Here is a 19,313-nt window from a genome sequence, read left to right on the forward strand (position 1 = left end):
CATTGGCCCTGTCACTGTCACTGGTCCGGTCACTGTCATTGGTCCTGTCGCTGTCACTGGTCCTAACGCTGTCATTGGTCCTGTCACTGTCATTGGTCCTGTCACTGTCATTGGTCCTTTCACTGTCACTGGTCCTGTTACTGTCATTGGTCCTGTCGCTGTCATTGGTCCTGTCGCTGTCACTGGTCCTGTAACTGTCATTGGTCCTGTCACTGTCATTGGTCCTGTCACTGTCATTGGTCCTGTCACTGTCACTGGTCCTGTCACTGTCATTGGTCCTGTCACTGTCATTGGTCCTGTCACTGTCATTGGTCCTGTCGCTGTCACTGGTCCTGTCACTGTCACTGGTCCTGTCACTGTCACTGTTCCTGTCACTGTCACTGATCCTCTCACTGTCATTGGTCATGTCACTGTCATTGTTCCTGTCACTGTCATTGTTCCTGTCACTGTCATTGGTCCTGTCGCTGTCATAGATCCTGTCGCTGTCATTGGTCCTGTCACTGTCACTGGTCCTGTCGCTTTCATTGGTCCTGTCACTGTCATTGGTCCTGTCACTGTCACTGGTCCTGTCGCTGTCATTGGTCCTGTCACTGGCATTGGTCCTGTCACTGTCACAGGTCCTGTCGCTGTCACTGGTCCTGTCACTGTCATTGGTCCTGTCACTGTCATTGGTCCTGTCACTGTCACTGGTCCTGTCACTGTCATTGGTCCTGTCACTGTCATTGGTCCTGTCACTGTCATTGGTCCTGTCGCTGTCACTGGTCCTGTCACTGTCATTGGTCCTGTCACTGTCACTGGTCCTGTCGCTGTCACTGGTCCTGTCACTGTCATTGGTCCTGTCACTGTCATTGGTCCTGTCACTGTCATTGGTCCTGTCGCTGTCACTGTTCCTGTCGCTGTCATTGGTCCTGTCACTGGCATTGGTCCTGTCGCTGTCATTGGTCCTGTCACTGGCATTGGTCCTGTCACTGTCACTGGTCCTGTCGCTGTCACTGGTCCTGTCACTGTCATTGGTCCTGTCACTGTCATTGGTCCTGTCGCTGTCATTGGTCCTGTCGCTGTCATTGACCCTGTCACTGTCATTGGTCCTGTCACTGTCACTGGTCCTGTCACTGTCACTGGTCCTGTCACTGTCATTGGTCCTGTCACTGTCATTGGTCCTGTCAGTGTCATTGGTCCAGTCGCTGTCATTGGTCCTGTCACTGTCATTGGTCCTGTCACTGTCATTGGTCCTGTCACTGTCATTGGTCCTGTCACTGTCATGGGTCCTGTCACTGTCACTGGTCCTGTCACTGTCATTGGTCCTGTCGCTGTCATTGGTCCTGTCGCTGTCATTGGTCCTGTCACTGTCATTGGTCCTGTCACTGTCACTGGTCCTGTCACTGTCATTGGTCCTGTCACTGTCACTGGTCCTGTCACTGTCATTGGTCCTGTCACTGTCATTGGTCCTGTCACTGTCACTGGTCCTGTCACTGTCATTGGTCCTGTCACTGTCACTGGTCCTGTCACTGTCACTGGTCCTGTCACTGTCATTGGTCCTGTCACTGTCACTGGTCCTGTCGCTGTCATTGGTCCTGTCACTGTCATTGGTCCTGTCACTGTCATTGGTCCTGTCGCTGTCATTGGTCCTGTCACTGTCACTGGTCCGGTCACTGTCATTGGTCCTGTCACTGTCATTGGTCCTGTCACTGTCATTGGTCCTGTCACTGTCATTGGTCCTGTCACTATCATTGGTCCTGTCGCTGTCATTGGTCCTGTCGCTGTCATTGGTCCTGTCACTGTCATTGGTCCTGTCGCTGTCATTGGTCCTGTCGCTGTCATTGGTCCTGTCACTGTCACTGGTCCTGTCACTGTCACTGGTCCTGTCGCTGTCATTGGTCCTGTCACTGTCATTGGTCCTGTCACTGTCATTGGTCCTGTCACTTTCACTGGTCCTGTCACTGTCATTGGTCCTGTCACTGTCACTGGTCCGGTCACTGTCATTGGTCCTGTCACTGTCATTGGTCCTGTCACTGTCATTGGTCCTGTCACTGTCACTGGTCCTGTCACTGTCATTGGTCCTGTCACTGTCATTGGTCCTGTCACTGTCAGTGGTCCTGTCACTGTCATTGGTCCTGTCACTGTCATTGGTCCTGTCACTGTCAGTGGTCCTGTCACTGTCATTGGTCCTGTCACTGTCATTGGTCCTGTCGCTGTCACTGGTCCTGTCACTGTCACTGGTCCTGTCACTCTCATTGGTCCTGTCACTGTCATTGGTCCTGTCGCTGTCACTGGTCCTGTCACTGTCACTGGTCCTGTCACTGTCATTGGTCCTGTCACTGTCATTGGTCCTGTCACTGTCATTGGTCCTGTCGCTGTCACTGGTCCTGTCACTGTCACAGGTCCTGTCACTGTCATTGGTCCTGTCACTGTCATTGGTCCTGTCACTGTCATTGGTCCTGTCGCTGTCACTGGTCCTGTCACTGTCACTGGTCCTGTCACTGTCATTGGTCCTGTCACTGTCATTGGTCCTGTCACTGTCATTGGTCCTATCGCTGTCACTGGTCCTGTCACTGTCATTGGTCCTGTCACTGTCAGTGGTCCTGTCACTGTCATTGGTCCTGTCACTGTCACTGGTCCTGTCGCTGTCATTGGTCCTGTCACTGTCACTGGTGCTGTTGCTGTCATTGGTCCTGTCACTGGTCCTGTCACTGTCATTGGTCCTGTCGCTGTCATTGGTCCTGTCGCTGTCATTGGTCCTGTCACCGTCATTGGTCCTGTCGCTGTCATTGGTCCTGTCACTGTCACTGGTCCTGTCACTGTCATTGGTCCTGTCACTGTGAGTGATCCTGTCGCTGTCATTGGTCCTGTCACTGTCATTGGTCCTGTCACTGTCACTGGTCCTGTCACTGTCATTGGTCCTGACACTGTCACTGGTCCTGTCGCTGTCATTGGTCCTGTCACTGTCACTGGTCCTGTCACTGTCATTGGTCCTGTCACTGTCACTGGTCCTGTCACTGTCATTGGCCCTGCCACTGTCACTGGTCCTGTCACTGTCATTGGCCCTGTCACTGTCACTGGTCCTGTCGCTGTCATTGGTCCTGTCACTGGTCCTGTCACTGTCATTGGTCCTGTCACTGTCACTGGTCCTGTCACTGTCATTGGCCCTGTCACTGTCACTGGTCCTGTCGCTGTCATTGGTCCTGTCACTGTCACTGGTCCTGTCACTGTCATTGGTCCTGTCACTGTCACTGGTCCTGTCACTGTCATTGGCCCTGTCACTGTCACTGGTCCTGTCGCTGTCATTGGTTCTGTCGCTGTCATTGGTCCTGTCACTGTCATTGGTCCTGTCACTGTCATTGGTCCTGTCACTGTCATTGGTTCTGTCACTGTCATTGGTCCTGTCACTGTCATTGGTCCTGTCACTGTCATTGGTCCTGTCACTGTCATTGGTCCTGTCACTGTCATTGGTCCTGTCGCTGTCATTGGCCCTGTCACTGTCACTGGTCCTGTCACTGTCATTGGTCCTGTCACTGTCATTGGTCCTGTCACTGTCATTGGTCCTGTCACTGTCATTATTTGTGTCACTGTCATTGGTCCTGTCGCTGTCACTGGTCCTGTCACTGTCACTGGTCCTGTCACTGTCACTGTTCCTGTCACTGGTCCTCTCACTGTCATTGGTCCTGTCACTATCATTGGTCCTGTCACTGTCATTGGTCCTGTCACTGTCATTGGTCATGTCACTGTCATTATTCGTGTCACTGTCATTGGTCCTGTCGCTGTCACTGGTTCTGTCACTGTCACTGGTCCTGTCACTGTCACTGTTCCTGTCACTGTCACTGGTCCTGTCACTGTCATTGGTCCTGTCTCTGTCACTGGTCTTTTCGCTGTCATTGGTCCTGTCACTGTCATTGGTCCTGTCACTGTCACTGGTCCTGTCGCTGCCATTGGTCCTGTCACTGTCATTGGTCCTGTCACTGTCACTGGTCCTGTCGCTGTCATTGGTCCTGTCGCTGTCATTGGTCCTGTCGCTGTCATTGGTCCTGTCGCTGTCATTGGTCCTGTCGCTGTCATTGGTCCTGTCACTGTCATTGATCCTGTCGCTGTCATTGGTCCTGTCGCTGTCATTGGTCCTGTCACTGTCATTGGTCCTGTCACTGTCATTGGTCCTGTCACTGTCATTGATCCTGTCGCTGTCATTGGTCCTGTCGCTGTCATTGGTCCTGTCACTGTCACTGGTCCTGTCGCTGTCATTGGTCCTGTCACTGTCATTGGTCCTGTCACTGTCACTGGTCCTGTCACTGTCATTGGTCCTGTCACTGTCATTGGTCCTGTCACTGTCATTGATCCTGTCGCTGTCATTGGTCCTGTCACTGTCATTGGTCCTGTCACTGTCACTGGTCCTGTCGCTGTCATTGGTCCTGTCACTGTCATTGGTCCTGTCACTGTCACTGGTCCTGTCACTGTCATTGACACTGTCACTGTCACTGGTCCTGTCACTGTCATTGGTCCTGTCACTGTCACTGGTCCTGTCGCTGTCATTGGTCCTGTCTCTGTCACTGGTCCTGTCACTGTCACTGGTCCTGTCACTGTCATTGGTCCTGTCGCTGTCATTGGTCCTGTCTCTGTCACTGGTCCTGTCGCTGTCATTGGTCCTGTCACTGTCACTGGTCCTGTCACTGGCATTGGTCCTGTCACTGTCATTGGTCCTGTCACTGTCACTGGTCCTGTCACTGGCATTGGTCCTGTCACTGTCATTGGTCCTGTCGCTGTCATTGGTCCTGTCACTGTCACTGGTCCTGTCACTGGCATTGGTCCTGTCACTGTCATTGGTCCTGTCACTGTCATTGGTCCTGTCGCTGTCATTGGTCCTGTCACTGTCATTGGTCCTGTCGCTGTCACTGGTACTAACGCTGTCATTGGTCCTGTCACTGTCATTGGTCCTGTCACTGTCACTGGTCCTGTCACTGTCATTGGTCCTGTCGCTGTCATTGGTCCTGTCACTGTCATTGGTCCTGTCGCTGTCACTGGTCCTAACGCTGTCATTGGTCCTGTCGCTGTCATTGGTCCTGTCACTGTCATTGGTCCTGTCGCTGTCATTGGTCCTGTCACTGTCATTGGTCCTGCCGCTGTCATTGGTCCTGTCACTGTCATTGGTCCTGTCGCTGTCATTGGTCCTGTCGCTGTCATTGGTCCTGTCACTGGCATTGTTCCTGTCACTGTCACTGGTCCTGTCGCTGTCACTGGTCCTGTCACTGTCATTGGTCCTGTCACTGTCATTGGTCCTGTCACTGTCATTGGTCCTGTCACTGTCATTGGTCCTGTCGCTGTCATTGGTCCTGTCGCTGTCATTGACCCTGTCACTGTCATTGGTCCTGTCACTGTCATTGGTCCTGTCACTGTCATTGGTCCTGTCGCTGTCATTGGTCCTGTCGCTGTCATTGGTCCTGTCGCTGTCATTGGTCCTGTCACTGGCATTGTTCCTGTCACTGTCACTGGTCCTGTCGCTGTCACTGGTCCTGTCACTGTCATTGGTCCTGTCACTGTCATTGGTCCTGTCACTGTCATTGGTCCTGTCACTGTCATTGGTCCTGTCACTGTCATTGGTCCTGTCGCTGTCATTGGTCCTGTCGCTGTCATTGACCCTGTCACTGTCATTGGTCCTGTCACTGTCATTGGTCCTGTCACTGTCATTGGTCCTGTCACTGTCATTGGTCCTGTCAGTGTCATTCGTCTTGTCAGTGTCATTGCTCCTGTCACTGTCATTGGTCCTGTCGCTGTCATTGCTCCTGTCACTGTCATTGGTCCTGTCGCTGTCATTGGTCCTGTCAGTGTCATTGCTCCTGTCACTGTCATTGGTCCTGTCACTGTCATTGGTCCTGTCACTGTCATTGGTCCTGTCGCTGTCATTGGTCCTGTCAGTGTCATTGATCCTGTCGCTGTCATTGGTCCTGTCACTGTCATTGGTCCTAATGCTGTCATTGGTCCTGTCGCTGTCATTGACCCTGTCACTGTCATTGGTCCTGTCACTGTCATTGGTCCTGTCACTGTCATTGGTCCTGTCACTGTCATTGGTCCTGTCACTGTCACTGGTCCTGTCACTGTCATTGGTCCTGTCACTGTCATTGGTCCTGTCGCTGTCATTGGTCCTGTCACTGGCATTGTTCCTGTCACTGTCACTGGTCCTGTCGCTGTCACTGGTCCTGTCACTGTCATTGGTCCTGTCACTGTCATTGGTCCTGTCACTGTCATTGGTCCTGTCACTGTCATTGGTCCTGTCACTGTCATTGGTCCTGTCGCTGTCATTGGTCCTGTCGCTGTCATTGACCCTGTCACTCTCATTTGTCCTGTCACTGTCATTGGTCCTGTCACTGTCATTGGTCCTGTCGCTGTCATTGGTCCTGTCGCTGTCATTGGTCCTGTCGCTGTCATTGGTCCTGTCACTGGCATTGTTCCTGTCACTGTCACTGGTCCTGTCGCTCTCACTGGTCCTGTCACTGTCATTGGTCCTGTCACTGTCATTGGTCCTGTCACTGTCATTGGTCCTGTCACTGTCATTGGTCCTGTCACTGTCATTGGTCCTGTCGCTGTCATTGGTCCTGTCGCTGTCATTGACCCTGTCACTGTCATTGGTCCTGTCACTGTCATTGGTCCTGTCACTGTCATTGGTCCTGTCACTGTCATTGGTCCTGTCAGTGTAATTGGTCCTGTCAGTGTCATTGCTCCTGTCACTGTCATTGGTCCTGTCGCTGTCATTGCTCCTGTCACTGTCATTGGTCCTGTCGCTGTCATTGGTCCTGTCAGTGTCATTGCTCCTGTCACTGTCATTGGTCCTGTCGCTGTCATTGGTCCTGTCACTGTCATTGGTCCTGTCACTGTCATTGGTCCTGTCACTGTCATTGGTCCTGTCAGTGTCATTGGTCCTGTCGCTGTCATTGGTCCTGTCACTGTCATTGGTCCTAACGCTGTCATTGGTCCTGTCACTGTCATTGGTCCTGTCGCTGTCATTGGTCCTGTCGCTGTCATTGGTCCTGTCACTGGCATTGTTCCTGTCACTGTCACTGGTCCTGTCGCTGTCACTGGTCCTGTCACTGTCATTGGTCCTGTCACTGTCATTGGTCCTGTCACTGTCATTGGTCCTGTCACTGTCATTGGTCCTGTCACTGTCATTGGTCCTGTCGCTGTCATTGGTCCTGTCGCTGTCATTGGTCCTGTCACTGTCATTGGTCCTGTCACTGTCATTGGTCCTGTCAGTGTCATTGGTCCTGTCACTGCCATTGGTCCTGTCGCTGTCATTGGTCCTGTCGCTGTCATTGGTCCTGTCGCTGTCATTGACCCTGTCACTGTCATTGGTCCTGTCACTGTCATTGGTCCTGTCACTGTCATTGCTCCTGTCACTGTCATTGGTCCTGTCGCTGTCATTGGTCCTGTCACTGTCATTGGTCCTGTCGCTGTCATTGGTCCTGTCACTGTCATTGGTCCTGTCGCTGTCATTGGTCCTGTCACTGTCATTGGTCCTGTCGCTGTCATTGGTCCTGTCGCTGTCATTGGTCCTGTCACTGTCATTGGTCCTGTCACTGTCATTGGCCCTGTCACTGTCACTGGTCCTGTCACTGTCACTGGCCCTGTCACTATCATTGGTCCTGTCGCTGTCACTGGTCCTGTCACTCTCATTGGTCCTGTCGCTGTCATTGGTCCTGTCGCTGTCATTGGTCCTGTCACTGTCATTGGTCCTGTCGCTGTCACTGGTCCTGTCACTCTCATTGGTCCTGTCGCTGTCGTTGGTCCTGTCACTGTCATTGACACTGTCGCTGTCATTGGTCCTGTCACTGTCACTGGTCCTGTCACTGTCATTGGTCCTGTCACTGTGAGTGATCCTGTCGCTGTCATTGGTCCTGTCACTGTCATTGGTCCTGTCACTGTCACTGGTCCTGTCGCTGTCATTGGTCCTGTCGCTGTCATTGGTCCTGTCACTGTCACTGGTCCTGTCACTATCATTGGCCCTGTCACTGTCACTGGTCCGGTCACTGTCATTGGCCCTGTCGCTGTCACTGGTCCTAACGCTGTCATTGGTCCTGTCACTGTCATTGGTCCTGTCACTGTCATTGGTCCTTTCACTGTCACTGGTCCTGTTACTGTCATTGGTCCTGTCGCTGTCATTGGTCCTGTCGCTGTCACTGGTCCTGTAACTGTCATTGGTCCTGTCACTGTCATTGGTCCTGTCACTGTCATTGGTCCTGTCACTGTCACTGGTCCTGTCACTGTCATTGGTCCTGTCACTGTCATTGGTCCTGTCACTGTCATTGGTCCTGTCGCTGTCACTGGTCCTGTCACTGTCACTGGTCCTGTCACTGTCACTGTTCCTGTCACTGTCACTGATCCTCTCACTGTCATTGGTCATGTCACTGTCATTGTTCCTGTCACTGTCATTGTTCCTGTGACTGTCATTGGTCCTGTCGCTGTCATAGATCCTGTCGCTGTCATTGGTCCTGTCACTGTCACTGGTCCTGTCGCTTTCATTGGTCCTGTCACTGTCATTGGTCCTGTCACTGTCACTGGTCCTGTCGCTGTCATTGGTCCTGTCACTGGCATTGGTCCTGTCACTGTCACAGGTCCTGTCGCTGTCACTGGTCCTGTCACTGTCATTGGTCCTGTCACTGTCATTGGTCCTGTCACTGTCACTGGTCCTGTCACTGTCACTGGTCCTGTCACTGTCATTGGTCCTGTCACTGTCATTGGTCCTGTCACTGTCATTGGTCCTGTCGCTGTCACTGGTCCTGTCACTGTCATTGGTCCTGTCACTGTCACTGGTCCTGTCGCTGTCACTGGTCCTGTCACTGTCATTGGTCCTGTCACTGTCATTGGTCCTGTCACTGTCATTGGTCCTGTCGCTGTCACTGGTCCTGTCGCTGTCATTGGTCCTGTCACTGGCATTGGTCCTGTCGCTGTCATTGGTCCTGTCACTGGCATTGGTCCTGTCACTGTCACTGGTCCTGTCGCTGTCACTGGTCCTGTCACTGTCATTGGTCCTGTCACTGTCATTGGTCCTGTCGCTGTCATTGGTCCTGTCGCTGTCATTGACCCTGTCACTGTCATTGGTCCTGTCACTGTCACTGGTCCTGTCACTGTCACTGGTCCTGTCGCTGTCATTGGTCCTGTCACTGTCATTGGTCCTGTCAGTGTCATTGGTCCAGTCGCTGTCATTGGTCCTGTCACTGTCATTGGTCCTGTCACTGTCATTGGTCCTGTCACTGTCATTGGTCCTGTCACTGTCATTGGTCCTGTCACTGTCATGGGTCCTGTCATTGTCATTGGTCCTGTCACTGTCATTGGTCCTGTCACTGTCATTGGTCCTGTCACTTTCATTGGTCCTGTCACTGTCATGGGTCCTGTCATTGTCATTGGTCCTGTCACTGTCACTGGTCCTGTCACTGTCATTGGTCCTGTCACTGTCACTGGTCCTGTCACTGTCATTGGCCCTGTCACTGTCATTGGTCCTGTCACTGTCATTGGTCCTGTCACTGTCACTGGTCCTGTCGCTGTCATTGGTCCTGTCACTGTCACTGGTCCTGTCACTGTCATTGGTCCTGTCACTGTCACTGGTCCTGTCACTGTCATTGGCCCTGTCACTGTCACTGGTCCTGTCGCTGTCATTGGTTCTGTCGCTGTCACTGGTCCTGTCACTGTCATTGGTTCTGTCACTGTCATTGGTCCTGTCACTGTCATTGGTCCTGTCACTGTCATTGGTCCTGTCACTGTCATTGGTCCTGTTGCTGTCATTGGTCCTGTCACTGTCACGGGTCCTGTCACTGTCATTGGTCCTGTCACTGTCATTGGTCCTGTCACTGTCATTGGTCCTGTCGCTGTCATTGGTCCTGTCACTGTCACTGGTCCTGTCACTGTCACTGGTCCTGTCACTGTCATTGGTCCTGTCACTGTCATTATTTGTGTCACTGTCATTGGTCCTGTCGCTGTCACTGGTCCTGTCACTGTCACTGGTCCTGTCACTGTCACTGTTCCTGTCACTGTCACTGCTCCTGTCACTGTCATTGGTCCTGTCACTATCATTGGTCCTGTCACTTTCATTGGTCCTGTCGCTGTCATTGGTCCTGTCGCTGTCACTGGTCCTGTCGCTTTCATTGGTCCTGTCACTGTCATTGGTCCTGTCTCTGTCACTGGTCTTTTCGCTGTCATTGGTCCTGTCACTGTCATTGGTCCTGTCACTGTCACTGGTCCTGTCGCTGTCATTGGTCCTGTCGCTGTCATTGGTCCTGTCACTGTCACTGGTCCTGTCACAGTCATTGGTCCTGTCACTGTCATTGGTCCTGTCACTGTCATTGGTCCTGTCACTGTCATTGACCCTGTCACTGTCATTGGTCCTGTCACTGTCACTGGTCCTGTCACTGTCATTGGTCCTGTCACTGTCATTGGTCCTGTCACTGTCATTGATCCTGTCGCTGTCATTGGTCCTGTCGCTGTCATTGGTCCTGTCACTGTCACTGGTCCTGTTGCTGTCATTGGTCCTGTCACTGTCATTGGTCCTGTCACTGTCACTGGTCCTGTCACTGTCATAGACACTGTCACTGTCACTGGTCCTGTCACTGTCATTGGTCCTGTCACTGTCACTGGTCCTGTCGCTGTCATTGGTCCTGTCTCTGTCACTGGTCCTGTCACTGTCACTGGTCCTGTCACTGTCATTGGTCCTGTCGCTGTCATTGGTCCTGTCTCTGTCACTGGTCCTGTCGCTGTCATTGGTCCTGTCGCTGTCATTGGTCCTGTCGCTGTCATTGGTCCTGTCACTGTCACTGGTCCTGTCACTGGCATTGGTCCTGTCACTGTCATTGGTCCTGTCACTGTCATTGGTCCTGTCGCTGTCATTGGTCCTGTCACTGTCATTGGTCCTGTCGCTGTCACCGGTCCTAACGCTGTCATTGGTCCTGTCACTGTCATTGGTCCTGTCACTGTCACTGGTCCTGTCACTGTCATTGGTCCTGTCACTGTCATTGGTCCTGTCGCTGTCATTGGTCCTGTCACTGTCATTGGTCCTGTCGCTGTCATTGGTCCTGTCACTGTCATTGATCCTGTCGCTGTCACTGGTCCTAATGCTGTCATTGGTCCTGTCACTGTCATTGGTCCTGTCACTGTCACTGGTCCTGTCACTGTCATTGGTCCTGTCGCTGTCACTGGTCCTAACGGTGTCATTTGTCCTGTCGCTGTCATTGGTCCTGTCACTGTCATTGGTCCTGTCGCTGTCATTGGTCCTGTCACTGTCATTGGTCCTGTCGCTGTCACTGGTCCTAACGCTGTCATTGGTCCTGTCACTGTCATTGGTCCTGTCACTGTCATTGGTCCTGTCGCTGTCATTGGTCCTGTCACTGTCATTGGTCCTGTCGCTGTCATTGGTCCTGTCACTGTCATTGGTCCTGTCGCTGTCACTGGTCCTGACGCTGTCATTGGTCCTGTCACTGTCATTGGTCCTGTCACTGTCACTGGTCCTGTCACTGTCATTGGTCCTGTCGCTGTCATTGGTCCTGTCGCTGTCATTGGTCCTGTCGCTGTCATTGGTCCTGTCGCTGTCATTGGTCCTGTCGCTGTCATTGGTCCTGCCGCTGTCATTGGTCCTGTCCCTGTCATTGGTCCTGTCGCTGTCATTGGTCCTGTCGCTGTCATTGATCCTGTCACTGGCATTGTTCCTGTCATTGTCACTGCTCCTGTCGCTGTCACTGGTCCTGTCACTGTCATTGGTCCTGTCACTGTCATTGGTCCTGTCACTGTCATTGGTCCTATCGCTGTCACTGGCCCTGTCACTGTCACTGGTCCTGTCACTGTCACTGTTCCTGTCACTGTCACTGATCCTCTCACTGTCATTGGTCATGTCACTGTCATTGTTCCTGTCACTGTCATTGTTCCTGTCACTGTCATTGGTCCTGTCGCTGTCATAGATCCTGTCGCTGTCATTGGTCCTGTCGCTGTCACTGGTCCTGTCGCTTTCATTGGTCCTGTCACTGTCATTGGTCCTGTCACTGTCACTGGTCCTGTCGCTGTCATTGGTCCTGTCACTGGCATTGGTCCTGTCACTGTCACAGGTCCTGTCGCTGTCACTGGTCCTGTCTCTGTCATTGGTCCTGTCACTGTCATTGGTCCTGTCACTGTCACTGGTCCTGTCGCTGTCACTGGTCCTGTCACTGTCATTGGTCCTGTCACTGTCATTGGTCCTGTCACTGTCATTGGTCCTGTCGCTGTCATTGGTCCTGTCGCTGTCATTGGTCCTGTCACTGGCATTGGTCCTGTCACTGTCACTGGTCCTGTCGCTGTCACTGATCCTGTCACTGTCATTGGTCCTGTCACTGTCATTGGTCCTGTCACTGTCATTGGTCCTGTCGCTGTCATTGGTCCTGTCGCTGTCATTGACCCTGCCACTGTCATTGGTCCTGTCACTGTCACTGGTCCTGTCACTGTCACTGGTCCTGTCGCTGTCATTGGTCCTGTCACTGTCATTGGTCCTGTCAGTGTCATTGGTCCTGTCGCTGTCATTGGTCCTGTCACTGTCATTGGTCCTGTCACTGTCATTGGTCCTGTCACTGTCATTGGTCCTGTCACTGTCATTGGTCCTGTCACTGTCATGGGTCCTGTCATTGTCATTGGTCCTGTCACTGTCATTGGTCCTGTCACTGTCATTGGTCCTGTCGCTGTCACTGGTCCTGTCACTGTCATTGGTCCTGTCACTGTCATTGGTCCTGTCACTGTCATTGCTCCTGTCACTGTCATTATTCGTGTCACTGTCATTGGTCCTGTCGCTGTCACTGGTCCTGTCACTGTCACTGGTCCTGTCACTGTCATTATTCGTGTCACTGTCATTGGTCCTGTCGCTGTCACTGGTCCTGTCACTGTCACTGGTCCTGTCACTGTCATTATTCGTGTCACTATCATTGGTCCTGTCACTGTCACTGGTCCTGTCACTGTCATTGGTCCTGTCACTGTCATTGGTCCTGTCACTGTCATTATTCGTGTCACTGTCATTGGTCCTGTCGCTGTCACTGGTCCTGTCACTGTCACTGGTCCTGTCACTGTCACTGTTCCTGTCACTGTCACTGGTCCTCTCACTGTCATTGGTCCTGTCACTGTCATTATTTGTGTCACTGTCATTGGTCCTGTCGCTGTCACTGGTCCTGTCACTGTCACTGGTCCTGTCACTGTCACTGTTCCTGTCACTGTCACTGGTCCTGTCACTGTCATTGGTCCTGTCACTATCATTGGTCCTGTCACTGTCATTGGTCCTGTCGCTGTCATTGGTCCTGTCGCTGTCACTGGTCCTGTCGCTTTCATTGGTCCTGTCACTGTCATTGGTCCTGTCTCTGTCACTGGTCTTTTCGCTGTCATTGGTCCTGTCACTGTCATTGGTCCTGTCACTGTCACTGGTCCTGTCGCTGTCATTGGTCCTGTCGCTGTCATTGGTCCTGTCACTGTCACTGGTCCTGTCACAGTCATTGGTCCTGTCACTGTCATTGGTCCTGTCACTGTCATTGGTCCTGTCACTGTCATTGACCCTGTCACTGTCATTGGTCCTGTCACTGTCACTGGTCCTGTCACTGTCATTGGTCCTGTCACTGTCATTGGTCCTGTCACTGTCATTGATCCTGTCGCTGTCATTGGTCCTGTCGCTGTCATTGGTCCTGTCACTGTCACTGGTCCTGTTGCTGTCATTGGTCCTGTCACTGTCATTGGTCCTGTCACTGTCACTGGTCCTGTCACTGTCATTGACACTGTCACTGTCACTGGTCCTGTCACTGTCATTGGTCCTGTCACTGTCACTGGTCCTGTCGCTGTCATTGGTCCTGTCTCTGTCACTGGTCCTGTCACTGTCACTGGTCCTGTCACTGTCATTGGTCCTGTCGCTGTCATTGGTCCTGTCTCTGTCACTGGTCCTGTTGCTGTCATTGGTCCTGTCGCTGTCATTGGTCCTGTCGCTGTCATTGGTCCTGTCACTGTCACTGGTCCTGTCACTGGCATTGGTCCTGTCACTGTCATTGGTCCTGTCACTGTCATTGGTCCTGTCGCTGTCATTGGTCCTGTCACTGTCATTGGTCCTGTCGCTGTCACCGGTCCTAACGCTGTCATTGGTCCTGTCACTGTCATTGGTCCTGTCACTGTCACTGGTCCTGTCACTGTCATTGGTCCTGTCACTGTCATTGGTCCTGTCGCTGTCATTGGTCCTGTCACTGTCATTGGTCCTGTCGCTGTCATTGGTCCTGTCACTGTCATTGATCCTGTCGCTGTCACTGGTCCTAATGCTGTCATTGGTCCTGTCACTGTCATTGGTCCTGTCACTGTCACTGGTCCTGTCACTGTCATTGGTCCTGTCGCTGTCACTGGTCCTAACGCTGTCATTTGTCCTGTCGCTGTCATTGGTCCTGTCACTGTCATTGGTCCTGTCGCTGTCATTGGTCCTGTCACTGTCATTGGTCCTGTCGCTGTCACTGGTCCTAACGCTGTCATTGGTCCTGTCACTGTCATTGGTCCTGTCACTGTCATTGGTCCTGTCGCTGTCATTGGTCCTGTCACTGTCATTGGTCCTGTCGCTGTCATTGGTCCTGTCACTGTCATTGGTCCTGTCGCTGTCACTGGTCCTGACGCTGTCATTGGTCCTGTCACTGTCATTGGTCCTGTCACTGTCACTGGTCCTGTCACTGTCATTGGTCCTGTCGCTGTCATTGGTCCTGTCGCTGTCATTGGTCCTGTCGCTGTCATTGGTCCTGTCGCTGTCATTGGTCCTGTCACTGTCATTGGTCCTGCCGCTGTCATTGGTCCTGTCCCTGTCATTGGTCCTGTCGCTGTCATTGGTCCTGTCGCTGTCATTGGTCCTGTCACTGGCATTGTTCCTGTCATTGTCACTGCTCCTGTCGCTGTCACTGGTCCTGTCACTGTCATTGGTCCTGTCACTGTCATTGGTCCATTCACTGTCATTGGTCCTATCGCTGTCACTGGCCCTGTCACTGTCACTGGTCCTGTCACTGTCACTGTTCCTGTCACTGTCACTGATCCTCTCACTGTCATTGGTCATGTCACTGTCATTGTTCCTGTCACTGTCATTGTTCCTGTCACTGTCATTGGTCCTGTCGCTGTCATAGATCCTGTCGCTGTCATTGGTCCTGTCGCTGTCACTGGTCCTGTCGCTTTCATTGGTCCTGTCACTGTCATTGTTCATGTCACTGTCACTGGTCCTGTCGCTGTCATTGGTCCTGTCACTGGCATTGGTCCTGTCACTGTCACAGGTCCTGTCGCTGTCACTGGTCCTGTCACTGTCATTGGTCCTGTCACTGTCATTGGTCCTGTCACTGTCACTGGTCCTGTCGCTGTCACTGGTCCTGTCACTGTCATTGGTCCTGTCACTGTCATTGGTCCTGTCACTGTCATTGGTCCTGTCGCTGTCATTGGTCCTGTCGCTGTCATTGGTCCTGTCACTGGCATTGGTCCTGTCACTGTCACTGGTCCTGTCGCTGTCACTGATCCTGTCACTGTCATTGGTCCTGTCACTGTCATTGGTCCTGTCACTGTCATTGGTCCTGTCGCTGTCATTGGTCCTGTCGCTGTCATTGACCCTGTCACTGTCATTGGTCCTGTCACTGTCACTGGTCCTGTCACTGTCACTGGTCCTGTCGCTGTCATTGGTCCTGTCACTGTCATTGGTCCTGTCAGTGTCATTGGTCCTGTCGCTGTCATTGGTCCTGTCACTGTCATTGGTCCTGTCACTGTCATTGGTCCTGTCACTGTCATTGGTCCTGTCACTGTCATTGGTCCTGTCACTGTCATGGGTCCTGTCATTGTCATTGGTCCTGTCACTGTCATTGGTCCTGTCACTGTCATTGGTCCTGTCGCTGTCACTGGTCCTGTCACTGTCATTGGTCCTGTCACTGTCATTGGTCCTGTCACTGTCATTGCTCCTGTCACTGTCATTATTCGTGTCACTGTCATTGGTCCTGTCGCTGTCACTGGTCCTGTCACTGTCACTGGTCCTGTCACTGTCATTATTCGTGTCACTGTCATTGGTCCTGTCGCTGTCACTGGTCCTGTCACTGTCACTGGTCCTGTCACTGTCATTATTCGTGTCACTATCATTGGTCCTGTCACTGTCACTGGTCCTGTCACTGTCATTGGTCCTGTCACTGTCATTGGTCCTGTCACTGTCATTATTCGTGTCACTGTCATTGGTCCTGTCGCTGTCACTGGTCCTGTCACTGTCACTGGTCCTGTCACTGTCACTGTTCCTGTCACTGTCACTGGTCCTCTCACTGTCATTGGTCATGTCACTGTCATTGGTCCTGTCACTATCATTGGTCCTGTTGCTGTCACTGGTCCTGTCGCTTTCATTGGTCCTGTCACTGTCATTGGTCCTGTCTCTGTCACTGGTCCTGTCGCTGTCATTGGTCCTGTCACTGTCATTGGTCCTGTCACTGTCACTGGTCCTGTCGCTGTCATTGGTCCTGTTGCTGTCATTGGTCCTGTCACTGTCATTGGTCCTGTCACTGTCACTGGTCCGGTCACTGTCATTGGTCCTGTCGCTGTCATTGGTCCTGTCACTGTCATTGGTCCTGTCACTGTCATTGGTCCTGTCACTGTCATTGGTCCTGTCGCTGTCATTGGTCCTGTCGCTGTCATTTGTCCTGTCACTGTCACTGGTCCTGTCACTGTCACTGGTCCTGTCACTGTCATTGGTCCTGTCACTGTCATTGGTCCTGTCACTGTCACTGGTCCTGTCACTGTCATTGGTCCTGTCGCTGTCATTGGTCCTGTCACTGTCACTGGTCCTGTCACTGTCACTGGTCCTGTCACTGTCATTGGTCCTGTCACTGTCATTGGTCCTATCGCTGTCATTGGTCCTGTCACTGTCATTGGTCCTGTCAGTGTCATTGGTCCTGTCGCTGTCATTGGTCCTGTCACTGTCATTGGTCCTGTCACTGTCATTGGTCCTGTCACTGTCATTGGTCCTGTCACTGTCATTGGTCCTGTCACTGTCATGGGTCCTGTCATTGTCATTGGTCCTGTCACTGTCATTGGTCCTGTCACTGTCATTGGTCCTGTCGCTGTCACTGGTCCTGTCACTGTCATTGGTCCTGTCACTGTCATTGGTCCTGTCACTGTCATTGCTCCTGTCACTGTCATTATTCGTGTCACTGTCATTGGTCCTGTCGCTGTCACTGGTCCTGTCACTGTCACTGGTCCTGTCACTGTCATTATTCGTGTCACTGTCATTGGTCCTGTCGCTGTCACTGGTCCTGTCACTGTCACTGGTCCTGTCACTGTCATTATTCGTGTCACTATCATTGGTCCTGTCACTGTCACTGGTCCTGTCACTGTCATTGGTCCTGTCACTGTCATTGGTCCTGTCACTGTCATTATTCGTGTCACTGTCATTGGTCCTGTCGCTGTCACTGGTCCTGTCACTGTCACTGGTCCTGTCACTGTCACTGTTCCTGTCACTGTCACTGGTCCTCTCACTGTCATTGGTCATGTCACTGTCATTGGTCCTGTCACTATCATTGGTCCTGTTGCTGTCACTGGTCCTGTCGCTTTCATTGGTCCTGTCACTGTCATTGGTCCTGTCTCTGTCACTGGTCCTGTCGCTGTCATTGGTCCTGTCACTGTCATTGGTCCTGTCACTGTCACTGGTCCTGTCGCTGTCATTGGTCCTGTTGCTGTCATTGGTCCTGTCACTGTCATTGGTCCTGTCACTGTCACTGGTCCGGTCACTGTCATTGGTCCTGTCGCTGTCATTGGTCCTGTCACTGTCATTGGTCCTGTCACTGTCATTGGTCCTGTCACTGTCATTGGTCCTGTCGCTGTCATTGGTCCTGTCGCTGTCATTTGTCCTGTCACTGTCACTGGTCCTGTCACTGTCACTGGTCCTGTCACTGTCATTGGTCCTGTCACTGTCATTGGTCCTGTCACTGTCACTGGTCCTGTCACTGTCATTGGTCCTGTCGCTGTCATTGGTCCTGTCACTGTCACTGGTCCTGTCACTGTCACTGGTCCTGTCACTGTCATTGGTCCTGTCACTGTCATTGGTCCTGTCACTGTCACTGGTCCGGTCACTTTCATTGGTCCTGTCACTTTCATTGGTGCTCTCACTGTCATTGGTCCTGTCACTGTCATTGGTCCTGTCACTGTCATTGGTCCTGTCACTGTCATTGGTCCTATCGCTGTCACTGGTCCTGTCACTGTCATTGGTCCTGTCACTGTCAGTGGTCCTGTCACTGTCATTGGTCCTGTCACTGTCACTGGTCCTGTCGCTGTCATTGGTCCTGTCACTGTCACTGGTCCTGTCACTGTCATTGGTCCTGTCACTGTCATTGGTCCTGTCGCTGTCATTGGTCCTGTCACTGTCATTGGTCCTGTCGCTGTCATTGGTCCTGTCACTGTCACTGGTCCTGTCACTGTCATTGGTCCTGTCACTGTCACTTGTCCAGTCACTGTCATTGGTCCTGTCACTGTCACTGGTCCTGTCACTGTCATTGGTCCTGTCACTGTCATTGGTCCAGTCACTGTCATTGGTCCTGTCACTGTCACTGGTCCTGTCACTGTCATTGGTCCTGTCACTTTCATTGGTCCTGTCACTGTCATTGATCCTGTCGCTGTCATTGGTCCTGTCACTGTCATTGGTCCTGTCACTGTCACTGGTCCTGTCGCTGTCATTGGTCCTGTCACTGTCATTGGTCCTGTCACTGTCACTGGTCCTGTCACTGTCATTGACACTGTCACTGTCACTGGTCCTGTCGCTGTCATTGGTCCTGTCACTGTCACTGGTCCTGTCGCTGTCATTGGTCCTGTCTCTGTCACTGGTCCTGTCACTGTCATTGGTCCTGTCACTGTCACTGGTCCTGTCGCTGTCATTGGTCCTGTCTCTGTCACTGGTCCTGTCGCTGTCATTGGTCCTGTTGTTGTCATTGGTCCTGTCGCTGTCATTGGTCCTGTCACTGTCACTGGTCCTGTCACTTTCATTGGTCCTGTCGCTGTCATTGGTCCTGTCACTGTCATTGGTCCTGTCGCTGTCACTGGTCCTAACGCTTTCATTGGTCCTGTCACTGTCATTGGTCCTGTCACTGTCACTGGTCCTGTCGCTGTCATTGGTCCTGTCGCTGTCATTGGTCCTGTCGCTGTCATTGGTCCTGTCACTGCCATTGGTCCTGTCACTGTCATTGGTCCTGTCGCTGTCATTGGTCCTGTCACTGTCATTGGTCCTGTCGCTGTCACTGGTCCTAACGCTGTCATTGGTCCTGTCACTGTCATTGGTCCTGTCACTGTCACTGGTCCTGTCACTGTCATTGGTCCTGTCACTG

Source organism: Somniosus microcephalus, chromosome 3 (assembly GCF_052327205.1).
Source record: "Somniosus microcephalus isolate GS21.2 chromosome 3, FLI_Smic_1.0, whole genome shotgun sequence".
Lineage (NCBI taxonomy): Eukaryota > Metazoa > Chordata > Chondrichthyes > Squaliformes > Somniosidae > Somniosus > Somniosus microcephalus.